This window comes from Bubalus kerabau, chromosome 17, assembly GCF_029407905.1.
Source record: "Bubalus kerabau isolate K-KA32 ecotype Philippines breed swamp buffalo chromosome 17, PCC_UOA_SB_1v2, whole genome shotgun sequence".
Lineage (NCBI taxonomy): Eukaryota > Metazoa > Chordata > Mammalia > Artiodactyla > Bovidae > Bubalus > Bubalus kerabau.
Genome location: NC_073640.1, coordinates 40,588,600 through 40,601,382, shown reverse-complemented (window position 1 = coordinate 40,601,382; position 12,783 = coordinate 40,588,600).

Below are 12,783 nucleotides of genomic sequence, written 5' to 3'. Positions count from 1 at the left end.
TGTAAATGATGTACATCTTTTTTAAAAGCAGATAGATGAATGCCTAAGTAGGTCTGTACTGCGAGAGCAAGCACCAAGCATTTAGGATGAGGTCATAAAGCATCTAGATACAGAACTCAAATTGTGGGAGGTTTCTTTGGGGCAGCCTTCTCACTTGTAAAGGTGATAAGAGGGGAGAGATGCTCATTTTGCTTGGGATATTGGTACCCAGGTATCTTTTACACTTGTTGCTTCTGTGGATCTTCTTAGGAGAGCTAGGACTCCATATAGAACTTCCCAGGGGAAGAAAATAGCCTCTTCCCTTCCTTCCAGGAAGAAAAGGCACAGAAAAAAGCAACTCAGTTTTGGCTACAGTTCTGTCTTGAAAGCTCCAGAAACAAAGAAGGATAAACACCAAAGGTCCCCTCCTGTCTCCAGGTTTTGAAGCTGCTTCTAGCTAAGGTGTGAAGGTTGTGGGAAAGGAAAAGAATTTTATCTTTTGTATTCGAAGAATCCAAAGACCCAATATTGATTTTTGGCCATCGTTACCAAACACGCACAATAGTAACAATAACAATGTGTAGAAATCATCAGTGGGAAGATTATTACCATCACGGAAGTCAAATGAATGTGCTTATTAGGGGCTGTGAGGGTGGTGCAAGAGAATTCTTTGTTGGGTCATAAATTATTGCTGTAATTTGTGATCTCTTTTTCCTCCTTCTTCCTCTTTCACCTTGTTCTGAAGCCCATCCATGAATTCTATTCATGCCAGATAAAATCAAAATAATGAAACATCAGGGTTCCTCCGGGATATCAGCCCCTGGTGCTTGCTCAGCTGGCCTCGCATCTCATGTGGCCGCGGCCGCATCAGCCTCTGAGCCGCTCGCCTCCAGCTGCCCCTGGGCAGCAGATCAGGAATCAGGCAGCTTCTGAGCCGAAGTCTGTACCACATCCACAGCCAAAGGAAAACAAGTGTCCATGCCCCCCTGGGAGAGCAGGCACAGGGAAGGGACACCGCTTTCTGAAGATGATTTCTGACTCACTGACTCTATAAAAGGCCCATCAGCTGGTGTGTCTAGTTCTTCGGCCACTTGCCAGCCCTGGCGGTTGTAAACCCAGGGCTGCTCCCTTCAGAGTGCAATAACTACAGTCTCCTAATAATGAACAAAACCAACATCAGTGACACTGCCTGGAAATGAATGTTACCACTTAGATTCTAATAAAAGAGAAGTTGGAACAAGCTGTACTAGGTGCCTTTTATTTGTACTTATATTCAATTATATGGCATATGTTTTTAGTGAAATTGTTAAAAAGGGATTTGTTTATTTTCAGCGGGCTGCATCTTTTATCCCCACTGGTAATAACGAAATTTTAGTCACTTGCTCAGGCCCCTACCTCTGGTTTATTGAGCCCCAGCATAGGGAATGACATACATATTTTCTGAACAAATTAACAAGACAACACCAGCCTCCTTAGCTGGGAGGCAGGTTAAGGGGGTATATGTGAATGTGGCAATAGATTCAGTTTCTCCATAAATACTGGGCTTCCATCTTTATATTGCTCACTGAAAAAATTACTCCTGAAACTATTGCATCAACCATAGGGGTATAAGACAGAAGACGGAGGGCTAGACCAGGAAATCAAGGCATATGGATTCAAATTTTGGCATATCACTTCATTTCCCTGTATTTCCATTTCCACAGCATGAAATGAGTAAAGAGGTCCAAATTCTTGCTCTAAACTGTGACTCTGAATTACCTTCAGAGTTCTAGAAGTGGTCAGCGTCCCAATAATATGATGATATATGTGCTGATGGGTCCATCCGACCCTGTTTTCGTTTACCAAAATCTACATATAAATCCTATTACTATTGTGTCTGTGGTTGTCATAAATCCACAAGGACTGTCAGTGTACATCAATATGCTGGGAGACTCGAATGTGCCCATTTCACTTCTCTCTGCCTCAGTTTTCTTGCCTCAGCTTTCCTGTAGCTCTGATGTTCCAGCCTTCTCTGACAGCTTAGTCACAAGGACAGGGAAAATGTGTATGAAAATCTAAACATTCACATCTATCCTTATCATTAGAGAAACAGTTCACCTGAGAGCCTGCCTCCTTCTAAAGTCATCCCTGTTTATGAAGGACAGAACATTAGTCCTGTCAAGGGGAACAAATTACTCAGTTACCGAAGAGACACACTGAAGTCCTCAAAGCCTGGGTCTGTAGAAACTACATCCTAACAACATGACAGATGCAAAATAAATAGCGGATTTTAATTAAATCGATTCTGTATAAAATCCAGTTCCCGGGATGAAATAACAAGAGGTATTAGAGACTTCTCATGACTCTTTCAGAGTAGGGGGCCAAAGAGAGACAAAGCAAAGGCAATGAGAGATAAGCTTGACCGGGAGGGGTGTGCTAGTCTGCCTCATGGCAAACTGGATATTTGGGTATGGACAAGTCCCAGAGTAAGAAATGGCCTTGGGATACTGCTGTGGTTGCTGTTTAGCCGCTAAATCGTGTCCGACTCTGCAGCTGCACAGACTGAAGCCTACTGTGTTTCTCTGTCCATGGGATTTCCCAGGCAAGAATACTGGAGTGGGTTGCCATTTCCTTCTCCAGGGGAACTTCCTAACCCAGGGATCAAATCTCCTACAATGACAGGTAGATTCTTTACTACTGAGCCACCAGGGAAGCCCTTGGGATATTAGGAAACACCAAATTATTTTTTAATAACCACTACTTTCAATAACCTCATTTTGAGGTTCAGAGCATCCCAAATGTTTTCTAGTAGAAGTATGCTCGGCATTGCTGATAGAACACAAGGTTTGCAGCCCACAGGCAAAAACCTACTGTAACTCAGGGAGAAGAGTGCGAAGGGCAAGGCTGATGGAGATGGTGTCTTGGTCTTAAGTGTGTGGCAGCAACAGACGCTGACACGTTACACTGTAGCCACAAGAACCGCAAACGGGACCTTGCTCTCCGCCCCAAAGACCCTGACCTATCCAACTCACTTTTTTTGATGAGCACCACATCCAAAAAGCTGATGAAGAATGATTTCTAAGCAAGATAAAAAAAAGAGAAAGAAATCATAAAAATAAGCAGCTATATCAATCTGCAAGATTAATACATGCTGTATTCTCATATGTAGCCAAAGCATTATCATTTTTAACACACAAAAGAGCTTCTATTATGGTCAAGAAGAAAAATAAAACATAGTAGGAAAATAAGCAAAGAGACGTGAACAAGAACTTGGAGAATGGGGGATGCAGATCGTCCGCTGAATGTATGAAAGATACCCAACCCCACAGATGGTCAGGTAAATGCAATTAAAGCAACAAGGAACTATCTCTGTTAAATACAATTACTTCTTTATTGACAAAACTTAAAAATACTGAGGACATCCAGTGCTGGGGACAATATTAGGGACAAAAGTACTCCCATCTATTTCTGAAGGAAATGTGAATTGCTCCATTTTGGAAGGTAATCAAGCCATGCCTATTAAAGACTAAAAATTCATTTACTCTTTGACATAATAATCACATTTATCAGAATCCACTGGACAGAACTAAAATCACCAATATATAAAAATATGTATGAGGATGTTTATTTAGGCATTGAATATCATAGGAAAAAAACCTTGATTCACCTAAAAGTCTATGATTAAGGAAATGGGTGACTGCATTCTGTTATACCCAGTCTATAGGAAGTTATGAACCTACTAGAAAGAAAAAAACCTAGAAAAATGTTTATTATACCTTCGTCAGTTTTAAGAAGTACACTGCAGGGCAATCTGTATGATATAACGCCATTTTTGTAAAATAAAAGTAAAGTCTGGGTATGTGTACAAAGATAATGATACAGAAAGATATCCATCACATTTATTGTTGCTTAGTCACTCGTTGTGTCCAGCTCTTTGCGACCCCGTGGACTGTAGCCTGCAGGCTCCTCTGTCCATGTGATATCCCAGGCAAGAATACTGGAGTTTGTTGCCATTTCCTTCTCCAGGGGACCTTCCCGACCCAAGGATCAAATCTGAGTCTCCTGCACTAACAGGTGGGTTCTTTACCACCAAGCCACCAGGGAAGCCCATCCAACAAATTACTGAAAGATTAATTACAAGGGGTGGTAGGAATGAAGAGGAAGAGTGGATCATTGAACATTTTTCCTTTACACATATTTATATACTTCTATTTTATTTGACTTGCTACAATAAGGATATAATAAAAACCACAGTAATTTAATATAAATGCTAAAACAATAGCAAAAAGCTACATCAAGTTCTAGCAGGTTTTCCAGTAAGGATCTATGGATTTTAAGCCAACTAAGGACAGTCCCATGGTCCCACATGGCACTTCTCACACAGTTGATACTCAGGAAATACTGAATGAATGAATATTTGACATTCAAAAAGATTTATTGAATGTGGCTGGAAGAAGGTATAATTTCATGATCCAAGGAAAGCTTCATCTTCACCCCTCCCATCTCCATCCTTTAAAAAACAACAGCTTAGTATCTGGAAAATTATTTGATATAATTTACAACCCTCAGAGGCCTATTAGAAGCTTCTAGCATCACAGCAAATGTGAGCCTCTTACTGAAAAATATGTGGGTCTTGTACAATGCCTGGGCCCACCTGGGAGAAATGCCACTGCTTCTATTTCATTTGAGGGGAAAGAAAGTGAATTCTTCACCTTTCTGTCATATTGTAACATCACTGAAAAGCTATTTTGAGCCTTTCTCCAAACTCTATGAAATCCTATAATGCCAAAGCACTAAAGACACACACACACACACACACACACACACACACACACACACACACACATTTATTTGTGGCTTCAATTCTTAAGCAAGGGAGTATACTTAATGTCAGCATATTATCTGCTGCTTCTCTGACACTGTATTTGAGAAAACATCCGGGCCATAACTCTATCACTGTACCTTCAAATCTTCTTCATAAATATCTGTTTATATATCTGTATCTATTTATGTCTATCTCCTCAAGACTGCTATATCCTAGAAGGCAAGGACTATGATGTCTTTGTCTTTGCACACTGTAGGCACTCAACCGGTATGCACTAAATGGATGGATGAGTGAAAATCACTCATTGTTCACTCATTTACACAACAAATTAACCGAGTTCCTATGATGTACTGGGCACTGCTCCAGCAGTGGGATACAGCAAAGGACTAACGAGTCAAAGTCCCTGCCTTCATTAAGCTTGCATTCTAGTTGGGGAGCAGACAACAGCTGATACATTCGTAACACAATGCCTAGCGGCATGTGAAAAATAGTGTAGCAGAGTAAGGAGAGAGAGGGTGACAGGAGAACGTGTCTGGCTTGGGTGGTCAGAGAGGGCCTCTCTTAGAAGGTGACATTTGATGAGATGGTGACATTTAAAAGAAATGAGGGAATATATCAGCCATGTACATATATGGAATAGAACACTTCAGGCGGAGGGAACAGAAAGGGCAAAGGCCCTGAGACGGGAACATGATCAGAACGTTTGAGGGGCCTCCAGGAAGCTCATGTGACAACAGCACAGTAAGAGAAAAAGAAACCAGAGTCAGAGGCGGGGCTGGACCCTCAAGGGTTCTGAGGCCATGGGTTTAGTTCAGCTGGGTACGTGGAGGGCAATGTGGGGAAAAGCAGGCTGGGCCTCATGTAGGAGTACACAGGTTTTACAAGAAGGGCAAGCTCGGGGCTAGGGTGGGGGGAGGTGACGGTCAGGTAGTTTCAACCTATAACACCTATATACACTCGTGGATGGACGGGAGCGTGGACGTAAAAGAGCCACATGGTGACATACCGCAGTGAGGTTCCAACGCCTCACCTGATACTTGGAGCACAGTGACCTTTGTTTCCTCATGCTTCTTCCCTTATCATCATCATCTTGACAATCTTCATGCAAAATCTTACATCCTTTAAAAATTGGTGAAAGGTGCCACTCTTCAAAAATGAAACCAAGGGGAGACTGCTCCCAATCCGCCTCCCCAAACCCCCTCCAGCTTCTGCACTGCCCTGATCTTGTGTTCAGGTTTTACTGTTTCTGGACTACAGGGAATCCATCATCTAGTCAGCAGGTTTGAGCCTTGCCCAAATGAATGGCCGTGTTCCACCCAATTCCATCCACCATGTGGTAGGGCAAGGAGGATGAGAGAATGGCACTGAGGGATTCCACCTGAGCAAAATAGCTGTGATGGAAAGCAGAATGTGAAAAAATGTAATGGCTACAAAGAAAAACTGTGACTTGTGAGAAGAAAGTAGTGGGCACCTCCAGGTAAGGACTTCTGACATTTGAGATGTGGGAACTGATATTATCATCAAAGTCATGTCAGAAGCTGAGCTATGTGCATGCATAACATTCATTACTTTACAAACCTTTCTCAAACATGACGCAGTCCATCTGACACTGACATCCTTTGACTGGTTTCTCTCTTTCTCCCTCCTTTCCCTCTTTCTTTCCTTTCTTCCTTTTATCACTGCAAGAACATTCAGATCCACTGATATCCAAATTTAGGAAAAATCCAGATATGGATTTGGGGAATATTTATAACCATCAAGCTAACTGAACCAATATAACTTAAATGCTGCTAAAATTATCCATTTTCTTAAGTAAGATACTTCATCCACCCACTCAAGATTCTAGCATCTCATTTCCTTTTCAATGTACCTTTCAAGCAGGCATTATGCAAGGCATCCTGCTAGATTACATGTAGTTTTTTTTTTTTTTTAACTGTTCCAACAATTCCTATGAACCTGGTACTATGATTGTCACCATTTTACATTCAAGGACTGTAACTTTCTCCAAACCACACACTTAGCAATGGAAAATCCAGGATTCAAAGCCAGGTTCTAAAGGCCCACACTTGGGAACTCACACTCATTCACCCTCTCAATATTAACCTTTCTGTCAGGAGCAGAGAAGGGGCAGGAAGGGAGGTGCATGTTGAAAACAGTCCAGCTTATTTCTGGAGAATACTCCATGATGAGAACTTTGGAAGAAGAAGGGGAAAATGGTGAAAACCATACCCCTGGACTGTGACTACACTGTTATTACCAGAATGAAACAACTCCTTTGGGAGAATAATCATGAAATGAATGCTGTAAGGAAACTTGTTAAATTTCATTCATCCCATTTTGGTAGAGAACATAATGGTAGATGGTTAAGATTCTTGGTTTATTGTTGTCATTGCCGTTATTATTATAGAATGCTGCTCAGTCACTTCAGTCATGTCCGACTGTGCGACCCCATAGATGGCAGCCCACCAGGCTCCCCCATCCTTGGGATTCTCAAGGCAAGAACACTGGAGTGGGTTGCCATTTCCTTCTCCAATGCATGAAAGTGAAAAGTGAAAGTGAAGTCGCTCAGTCGTGTCCGACTCTTAGTGACCCCATGGACTGTAGCCCACCAGGCTCCTCCATCCATGGGATTTTCCAGGCAAGAGTACTGGAGTGGGGTGCCATTGCCTTCTCCGTATTATTATAGAATAGTTTTAAATAACAGAAAGAAGAAAAGTTGAACATGCTAAGAAAGCAGTCTATATAAGTTTCTGTAAGACTTCTTGTATCTTATGCTCCAGATGGATAAAAGATGATGAAAGAATAGAAAGTGAGAAAGAGACAGATACACAGCCTCAAGCATCTAGGGATTTACAACTTGTGAGCATTCAATAAATGTCAGTTGAATGAGACTGAACTGAATAAAATTGAAGGTAGTACACCTGGATGGGAGAAACCTGGGTAAGAGATTTAAGAGCTTGAAGCAGATACCCCTGGTATGTGATGCGTAGCCATTTAAACTATTAGTTTCCAGGGGGAACAAAAGGAGTCTCCAGAAAGTCAGAGAAACATTTTAGAAGAGAAGGAAGAATTTAGAGCTAGAAATGAGCAGACAGTGTTCAGAGTATACAAACTACAAGGGCAGTAACCCAGCGTTCTAAGTAGCCTTAGAGAAGACCCTGCTGGAAAACTGTTTCCAAAGAAGACATACAAGTGGCCAACAGAACAGGAAAGGTACTCTTCGCTACTAATCATAGGGAAGTGCAAATCAAACCACAATAAGGCATCACCTCACCCCTGTTAGAATGGCTATCGCCAAAAGGAGAAGAGGCAACAAGCATCAGTGAGGCTGTGGAGAAAAGGGAATGCTTGTGGCCTGTGGGTGACAATGTAAATCGATGGAGCTACTATAGGAAATAATATGGATTCCTCAGAAAGTTAAAAATAGAACTACCATATGATCTAGCATCCCACTTTTGGGATCCAAAAAAACTAAAATCAGGATCTCGAAGAGATACCTGCACTCCCGTATTCATTGTAATATTATTCACAGTAGCCAAGTTATGGAAATAACCTAATCGTCTGTCAATGAACGAATGCATAAAGAAGATGTGGTATATACTTGATAGACTACTCAGCCATAAAAAAGAAGGAAATACTGCCATTTGAAAACACAGATGGATGCTGAGGGCATTATGCTAAGTGAAATAAGTCAGACAAAGACAAATATCACACGATCTCACTTATATGTAGAATCTAAAGAAACAAAAATAAACCCATAGATACAGAGTACAGCCTGATTGTTGTCGGAGTCAGGGGTTCAAGAGGAAGTGGACAAAATGGGTGGTTTAAAAATCTTAAAAAGAAAAAAAACCTACTGAAAAAGGAAGCCAGCCCTGAAGATCTACATCTACAAGCTAAAAAAATCATAGCAGGGACTTCCCTGGTAGTTCAGTGGCTAACATCCTACATGCCAAACTGAGAATTTGCATGCCACAACTAAAGATCCCTCATGCTGCAGCTAAGACGTGGTACAGTCAAATAAATAAATATTTGTTTTTAGTCATGCGGCTGCTGCTAAGTCACTTCAGTCGTGTCCGACTCTGTGCAACCCCATAGATGGTAGCCCACCAGGCTCCTCTGTCCCTGGGATTCTCCAGGTATAGCAAACTACTATTTTGAAAAGCAGAACTTAAAGCACTTGATTAGTGTTAGACAGATTCTATCACATAAGGTTTTTTTTTTAACTTGGGTTTATTTTTTTCTTGTTATTGTTTTTATAATGTATTTGTAATCAGCAATAAGTGTGATGTTTTCTAAAGAGCAAGGGGCTGATGAAAAGATGGGAGGAGGAAACCACATGGCAGATTCTTGCTCTCCTCAGCTGTCAGAACAGAGGTGACCCCGCCACCATCCTAAGGCACAGGTAGAGTTCCCAGGAGGAATTAAAAGCCCTTTTTAAGGCTGTTCCTGAGGCTGAAACTTCCTTTCACTGACAAGCATTATCACAGCTGTAATGCAGGTCAGCTGCACAGGGCGTGTGCAGTGTACAGAGCTGCAGCAATCTGCCTGACATGCGATGAAAACGCACCTGATTCAGGCAGGTGCCACTGCGTGGAAGCCTGCCCCTTCCACGGTGGGGAAGAGGTGGCATGGTTGGCAGTCTCATTCAAGTGGGCTCAGGTCCCCCCACCTAGGCCTGAGCATGCCCATCAACCACACAGTTGTTCCAAAGCCCAGCCTTGAGTTGTCACAAATGTACAATCTCTGCTGTACACAGCTCTGTGTTTCATGGTGTTTATTCTCACTGAGGCTACGTCATCATTTAAATTATTAACAGTGGAAGTGCATTTACCAGGGGAGTTGGAGTTATATAGGATCTTAAAAGCAGGGAGGTGGGACAAAGTGGGAATGCAGTTTCATCTCCCTCATGTGAATCACTCTTTGCAGCCTCTGATCTGTGGGCTGAACATGCAAAGGAGCAATGCAGGGGGAGGGGTAGATTTTAAAGTGAGTTTCTTGTCCCACTCTGCTCATTAAAAAAAATAATAATAAATTATCTCCATTACCTAACCTGAGTTTTCCAATAGTTTTCAGAAATCAGGAGACTATCAAAACCCTATTTAGTCTGGAAAAAATGATTGCCCTGCTCAGAGTTCCCTGTGGTCACCTGCCTTCCCTCCTATCTATCTTGACTCTGATATGGGGTTGGCCAAAATGTTCACTTGGGGTTTGAAAATCCAAATGAACTTTTTGGCCAACCCAATACTTTGCTTAGTAGTAGTACAGGGAATTTAAGAAAATTTTCTGCAACCCACCTATTGCAATGTCTGCCTCCTCATGTCTGCCAAAAATGTGAGAAGCAAATCTACAAAGAATTGGTTACATGCACTTTCGCCTTAGAATGTCTTGGCTGTTGGATGCTAGATCTGAGGCTTTTTTCATAGTATTTATTTTCCAGAATGCCCTAAGCCGCTCCCTCACTTAACCTACTACCCCACAAAAGAAAGTGAAATTGTATGACTCACACACAGCTCTGCAAGAAGGAAGCCCAACAGCTCAACCAAACCATCTCTTGCCATTTTTAATAAACTGCATTATGGATCAGTGTTAAAAGTGTCTGGGCCCTCTGATGGAAAGTCCTCTTTCAGAGATAATCAAAATTTTTTTTATTTGCATAGAAAGTCAGTTTATGAAAGCACATTTTAAAAGATTATTTGATTTAAGAATAAAGATGCATAAAAAAGTCTTCAATTAATTGGTCATTAACCCAGATAACCTCTAAGGGCCCTTTCCAACTCAAACATCCTTTTATCTGAGTTGTATTTGTCAAACTTCCAATTCAGTATCTTGCTGGATTACTTCAAACGGTAATAATATTTAAAGTTTCTATAGCATTTTATGAAGTGTTTCAAAATGCTTTTACATACATTATCCTACTCAGCCCTTCCTGAAGCCCTGCTGCTGTTGGTAAGTCACTTCAATCGTGTCCGACTCTGTGCGACCCCATAGAAGGCAGCCCACCCAGCTCCTCTGTTCCCAGGATTCTCCAGGCAAGAACACCAGAGTGGGTTGCCATTTCCTTCTCCAGTGCATGAAAGTGAAAAGTGAAAGTGAAGTCGCTCAGTTGTGTCCGACTCTTAGCGACCCCGTGGACTGCAGCCCACCAGGCTCCTCCATCCATGGGATTTTCCAGGCAAAGGTACTGGAGTGGGGTGCCATTGCCTTCTCCCCTGAAGCCCTATGAATTGTGTTTATCATTATCCCTGCTCACAAAAGAAGAAATAGAAGCTCAAAGAGGTGAAAAGACTCAGCCAAGGCTATTAAACTAAAAAATTGTAAGCACTTGCGTATTAACTGTCAGGGAAGTTTAGGACTGAATTCAAGTGTAGACTATTATTAATTGGCAACGTGGTCTTAAGTAAATCACTTGCTGTTCTGAGTTTTGTTTTGTCAATCTGTAAAATAAGTTGGTTAACTATATGCTCTCCAAGGTCTTTCAAATCCCTAAAACTCTACAACCTATTATTCTAAATGGTTCCTCTCTCGGTGACTTGTACCTCTATCCAAAAATAAGAGAATAATATGAACAACCCAGGAAGGTTGAGATAAGAACAGTCGGTGTAGTACGTTCAAGAACTTTGCAAATACAAATATACCAAATGAGAAAAAAAAATGTAGTAGAAAGCTCAGAACATCATATCTTAATATCCCCTTTATAGTGTGAAAATACTAAAACTCCCACCTCCAATGACAGACGTTTAATTAATACCGCTGTCCCTTCAACATGATGAAAATCAAACAGAAATGTGCTACTGGCTTAGTTCTCTTAAGAGACCACATCTAGCTCTTGCTTTTCTCCTGAATTGGATTCCTCAGTTTGAGATATTTGAGTGTACCTCATGCAAGGCTCATAATTCTCTCTTCTGTGTCAGCTGAAAGTGCCATGTGTAGCTGGAATTTCCCAGGGCACAGGAAAGTCATAGTGTGGCTAATTCCCATTAAAACATCAAAGGTGATCTTCAGCCCCTTCCCTTTCTTACAGGCAGGAGATTACCTCTTTCATAAAGACTCTGTTCATTCAATGCCTCTTTGGGGAGTTCAGGGCTTTACTACCAGATGGGAGCCCAAGTCCCAAGTCTCCCTGGATTCTAGCTGCCTTGGAACAATTCTAGCTAAGTGTTCCTATGTGTCAAGACTATGCTTAGGTTTTTATCTGCATTCCACCCTTGCAACAATTCAATTATTGTTAACAGATGAGAAAGCTGAGGCACAAAGAGGTTAAATAAATCCCCCAAGGTCATATGATTAATAAGTGGTTGAGTCTGGAATTCTAACCTAGACAGGTTGATTGCAAGCCTATGGTAGTCTTCATCACCAAGGCAGTGGAGACACTTCCAAAGGGATGAGCTAAATTCCCATGAGTGGAGGCATCCAAGCACAGGCTGTGTGCTGTGCTTAGTTGCTCAGTTGTGTCCGACTCTTTGCGACCCCATCAACTGTAGCCCACCAGGTTCCTCTGTCCATGGGATTCTCCAAGCGAAAATACTGGAGTGGGTTGCTGTGCCCACCTCCAGGTGATCTTCCCAATCCAGTGTTTGAAACTAGGTCTCCCCGCATTGCGGGTAGATTCTTTACTGTCTGAGCCACCAGGGAAGCCCAGGCTGGGCCTCTCTTCAAACTTTAAGATCTTATGGTTGTAAATCTCTTTAAAGCCCTCTCAGCTTCCCCTTGGGTGCCTGTATATCTATTCCTGACACCCTATCTGTGTCCTCCTGACATAACGAACTGTCCTCTCCATCTTCTCATAACACTGTTTATACTTCTATTAGAGTATTTGCCACACTGCACTATAGCAAATAATGTTCTTCCTCCTCAAGCTGGCTTCGCATGAAGAATCCTAATGACTGGTGCATTTGTTTGGGGCAATTACCATGTTATAATAAATAGATGGAGTAGACACCTCTACTTTGCCATAGTCCTACTCGCTCCCCACTGTCTTACCACCTGCCCTCTGACAG